Raw genomic sequence first — 6,011 nt, 5'->3', positions numbered from 1 at the left:
TCCGGCGCGTCCTGAGCAGGCGTCTCTTCCGCCGCGTCCTGGGCAGGCGGCTCTTCCGCCGCGTCCTGGGCAGGCGTCTCTTCCGGCGCGTCCTGGGCAGGCGTCTCTTCCGCCGCGTCCTGGGCAGGCGTCTCTTCCGCCGCGTCCTGGGCAGGCGTCTCTTCCGCCGCGTCCTGCGCAGGCGGCTCCTTCGGCGCGTCTTGAGCAGGTGGATCATCCGGCGCGTCCTTGGGCAGGCGGCTCATCCGGCGCGTCCTGAGCAGGCGGCTCATCCGGCGCGTCTTGAGCAGGCGGCTCATCCGGCGCGTCCTGAGCAGGCGGCTCATCCGGCGCGTCTTGAGCAGGCGGCTCATCCGGCGCGTCCTGAGCAGGCGGCTCATCCGGCGCGTCCTGGGCAGGCGTCTCTTCCGGCGCGTCCTGGGCAGGCGTCTCTTCCGCCGCGTCCTGGGCAGGCGTCTCTTCCGCCGCGTCCTGGGCAGGCGTCTCTTCCGCCGCGTCCTGGGCAGGCGTATCTTCCGCCGCGTCCTGGGCAGGCGTCTCTTCCGCCGCGTCCTGGGCAGGTGACTCATCTGGCGCGTCTTGAGCGGCGCACACAAACACACACCCACCACCACACACACCCCACATTATATCCGTATATATCATATAGGTATATATATATATATGTATGTATGTATACATGTGTGTGTGTGTGTGTTGTGTATTTGTTTTCTCCTCAGCTCTTTCCCTATGCGGGGTCGCCGTTGTAAATGAGCTTTTCTATGTATTCCTGTTGTTAACCAGTGCTATTTATTCTCCCAAGATCCTTATTTATACATCTTCCCATCGCTGGTCTAGGTCTTTCTCTTCTGTTTCCTTGGTTACTTCCATTTCCTGACTTCTCTTCCCGTGATCTTCCCAGCTCTCTCCCTCAAATGGGCACCATCTTAGTCTTGCCCTCTGAAGCTTTCTTAGAAATTTCCACTACTTCCACGTACCTCTGATGCAGGTCGATTCTATTCATCTCTCCTTGTGACTCAACATTCCCTCATCATCTTCATCTCAGCACCGTCCAACTCGTTTCTTCTAACTTCTTCGGTGGTGCTTCAGTGTGTGGCGCGTAAGTTAGGTACGGTCAGGGCCTGCCCAACTATTCGTTGGAATCTAACGATTCAGTGACTTGGAACCCCCCGCCATCCGTTTGGTTGCATAGCGAAAAGCCACCAGCTCAGTCCACTGGATCGCAGGCAACAACAAATCCGTCCGTCCGCAGTCCCTCTTGTCGGTTAAGATGGATGCTTTTTTTGCAAAGGACATTTTCTTGGCGTACTTCTGCAAGAGAGGTAATTGCTTCCGATTTCCACATTCTTTACAGACAATATGACGAGAAGACGTTCTCCTCTTCGAAAATTGCGCGCTTGTTTATGTCGTCCGTCCAATGAGGATACAAGATATATTGCTTTTTTTTTATGTTTTAAATAATAGATTATATAGTATATATATTGATATTTAATTAATTATATATCTGTAATTTTTATATATTATATATATATAATTTTAAAGCAAAATATAATAATTAGACTAATGCCATGACATATAACTCTAACGATATTACTTTTCACACTGGAACTTCGATGGATCGATGGTGTTGCCCATCGTTCGGGACGAGTAGCAAAAAAAAACATTGGAATGAAAATCGGTGGGCAAATCCCACTCAAATGATTAGTTTCATGATCGATGGCCAGTGTAACAACCTTTAAGGCTAGTCATGACTACTTATGCACTAACCTTTGAGTCTAATTGGGACTCACCTATCGATAACAATCCTACACTCTGCCAAACCCCAACACAAAAATCCACTTTGAATTATGAAAATTCAAACTTCTATCCCATTCCCTCGGCAGTTTCATGACCATTGAATCCTAGATATTAAAGTTCGAGCCTTATCAAGTTCTCTCCAACTAGCTTATTGGGGACTAGTTGTGTCGCCATCTATATCTGTGATGAAATATTTGTCTTGACCTAGCTTATTCCTCATCCCTGATTCTAAAACAAACCTCCATCTTCTAGTTCCACCCTAGCACTCTTCTACTTCTGCATAGCACAATATCATAGGTTACAATACGCACCATGGTGTTCTTCGATTACATTTTTCTGTGAGGACATCAAACGCTATATTGTACAGTGGGCTAGTTGCCGCCTATCACTGGGTAAGCCGCCTTTACTTGAAGTTCCGTCATGCCCACTGTTCTCCTAACTCTCGTTTGTCACGTCCTGTGCATTCACTTATCATTCTTACTTATGTTTTCTGGTACTCCTCGTCTCGTAACCCTTCTCCATGACTTCTCTGGCTGGCACTCGCTCATAGCTTTCTCTAAGTCGATGAAACCATTGCTGCACTCTTGCTTCTCCTTGGTTTCATTTCTCCATGGTGCCTGAGAGAAAATACCGTTCACTGTTCAATCCCTTTGCATAAACTAAGTTGCTCGTCGCAATGGCATACTTGTCTAAGCGCGAGTCCAAATCTTTCCAGTAGTTTCAAAGGTGGCATCAGCTTATACCCTGATAGTTCTCACAACTCTGACTATCTCCTTTCTTTGAAGATGTTATCAAAGTACTTTCCACTTTTTGGTATGCTTCTCTTTCCATTATCTCTTTCATCAATCAGCAAGATGTCAACTCCCTTCCTTCTCCGTTAGAGGCTTCCATTACTCCACTGTATGTCATCGGGTCCATAGCTTTTCATTCTTATCTTCTTTGGTGCAGTCATTCACCTCTCTCTAGTTATTTCAGCTATTCTGATCATTGGTCTCTCTCCTCTCAAAATCTATCATTTTTTCATTAGCAGCTTCTAAAATACTGCTTCCATTTATCACATGTCCTCTCTTGATTTCTCAGCACACTTCAATGTTGTTCTTCATCTACCGTATGTGTGTTAAATCTTTCGTAACTCTTATTTACTAACTGCATATCTTCGCCTGTCCGTATTTAGTGTTAATTTTTCATACAGGATGGTATAGGTTCTATTTTGCGATGGCAAAAATGTTTCTGAGCTCCTGCAAACATGTTATATGCTGGCTGTCTCCATCTGTTTACTTTCTTTTCCCATTTTTTTCTTGGCTTCTCTGAGCACTCACTTTCTTGTACTTTCATAAACCACCATTTCTATTTCCAAACCTTTCCACTATCTCCAGTATTCCTTCCAGTTCTTAATATATCTGTTTGCATCATTCCACCAGGTTTCACATCTACCTATCGTGCCTCAGCTCTTTTAGAATTCGGTCTTGAACGTGTGTTGCAATTATTTTCTTAGTGTAAACATTTATCCTTCTCTGAGTTGTATTTTTCCTTTTTCATATGAGCTCCAGGTATTACTTTGCAGTTTTAATCGCCCTGATGTTTTCTCCTTCGATATAAAAAGGAGGTCAATTTGACTTGCTTTATACCACTTTCTGTAAGTATAAGGTGTCATTCTCTACGAATAAGTATTCGTACCTATCAAAGGATAAACTTAGTGTCAGTTACATTCTTCATCCTTATCCACCTTTCCATAAATATATCCTCAGTATCGACCGATGGCATCATTGCTCTGCTAAACATGGCCATTTCATGTCTCCTCTAATTTATGCCATACTTTCACTTTCATCACCTTCTCCAGTTCTTCTTGGATGCCGCACAGAACTGTCCTTTTTCTTCATTTGTGCCTCCTTTCGTGGTGCATACACACTAAATATATTCATCGAAAAATCTTCAAGGACTAATCGGATCCACATGATTCTGTCACTCTTTCTGTTCTCTCTTCACTAATCTTTCATAGGTGATGAAAATAACTCCAATTCCTGTTCTCCCTTCTCTGTTTGCTCGTCATATATCAACTTGTACTCTTGTCACGACTGCAATCCTGAGTTTCGAGGTTCGAGTCACCGGGGGAGCTCATACACTACATCTTGCTCAAGGGTAACCTGGAGGTAGCTGTGGTTACTTCATTACCACTCTGTATGCCATAGCCGGTGAGTTTAAACGTCGTAACCAGACGAAAAAATAATCTTCTACTTTGTCCTAGCGGGGTCGCGTTGTGAATGAGCCTTCTCATGATTTCCTGTTGTTAACCAGTGCTCACATTTATATTCTTCTCCCTAAGATCTGTATTTATACAATCTTCACAATTCTTGTTTTAGGTCTTCCCTCTTCATCGTTTCCTGTCTTCCACTTCAATGACTTCTTTCACCAGTCTTCTCCTATAAATGGGTCTTAAACCATTTAGTTTGCTTTGCTTGAATCTTCTTGAAATTTCCACTATTCCTTTGTACCTCTGATTGTAGTTGTTTCTTATTTCTCTCTCCATGTGACTCACCCATCATCTCACCATTTCTCCTCAGTACGTCCAATTTCTTTTTTGCACACTTCTTCAGTGGTGCTGCTTGATAAGCATAAGTTAAGGCTGGTCAGACTACCACCTTATGCCACCTAAACTTTGAGTTATTGGGACTCTCCTATCGCACAACACTCATGACATTTCTCCAATTATGTACCTCCCTTTTGAATTCCGAGTGGTTAGAGGCATCGGACTCAGAACTGTCACGACGGCAATCTGAGTACGGGGTTCGAGTCAACCGACTGAGCGCTTGTTCCCTTGGGCAAGGAACTTCACCTCGATTGCACTAGCCACGTGGGTAGCCAAGCCAGCCCAACCAGTGCTGGTCCAAGATCGATAATAGAGAGTTGATACTAACAGTAGCACGGCACTCTCAGTTGGAAGGGAAACTGGGGACCCTACAAGAACTCCTCCATATCATCACAACATGAAACTACAGTAAGTCAGGCGTGACCACGGCGGCTCAAACATAAACCTACGAAAAAAAAAAAATCACCCAATCTCTCTCGCTTGTTCCCTTCCATCGTTTCTGCGACATAGCACGTCCACTTCAATAGTTTGTCATACTATCTGCAGGAACCCGGCCCTCATTCATGGTCCCACTTTAACGTCCCAATCGCGATTGAACTGGCTCATTGGCCGCCCACGTCTGGTGGTCCACCGAGTTGGGCGATGTATGATCACGCACAAACACACACACATCACACACACCACACACACACACAACACCACACCCACACACCACACCCACACATACACCCACACACCTCACACACATAAACACATATATAGTGGATAGATATATAGATCATATAGATAGATATACACAGATTATTGTAACGCAGTGACCCAGCAAGCCACCAGAATCTGAGTGACACGAGAGATTGAGAGCACCGCTGTCGCCAGATGTAAGCGAGAGGCCACTGCAAGCAACCAGATGGAAGCGACACGTGATTTGGGCAAGCACCGCGTCACCAGATGTTAGAGCGAGACCAAGATTAGACCATTGGGTGGGTTCATGAACAGGGGCTTCGTTGCTGGTTTATTCTTGGAGACAGATAGGAGACCCCTACGAGACCCCCGTATCCCGGGTGGAGGACGAGGTGGTGAGCTGGACCCTGGTACTTGGGCTGTGCCTGGTGTCCCCTCTCACTGAACGGACGGTCCTTTATGCGCGCGATTTCCTTGAGGCGTATGTTTGTTCCTGTGCGAAGAGAGAAGCGGCTGCACTGCGTCCTGCAAGGAGAAGGCAGCTTCTTTGCTCTTTGTTTACGTAGTGTTGACAGATCTTCATCTATATATATATATATATATAACACACCCACACACACATTACACACACCACAACCACACACACACACCACACACACCACCAACACCACATTACATATATAAAACAAAATAAAACCTATAATATATATATATAATACATAAAATTAAATATCTGTTGTGGTGTATAATAATATAATGTGTGTGTGTGTGTACACACACACACACACGCACACACAGCACAAGGACCACACACCCCAAATAACACACTACACGCCACAGAGAACACACAAAACCCCACAGATTGACAAACAAGATGATATGTGGCAATAATAATTGTATATAGTTATGTATATATATGTGTATAGTGAATATATGGGACCCAAAA

Source organism: Penaeus monodon, chromosome 39 (genome assembly GCF_015228065.2).
Source record: "Penaeus monodon isolate SGIC_2016 chromosome 39, NSTDA_Pmon_1, whole genome shotgun sequence".
Lineage (NCBI taxonomy): Eukaryota > Metazoa > Arthropoda > Malacostraca > Decapoda > Penaeidae > Penaeus > Penaeus monodon.
This window is presented reverse-complemented; position numbering follows the sequence as displayed.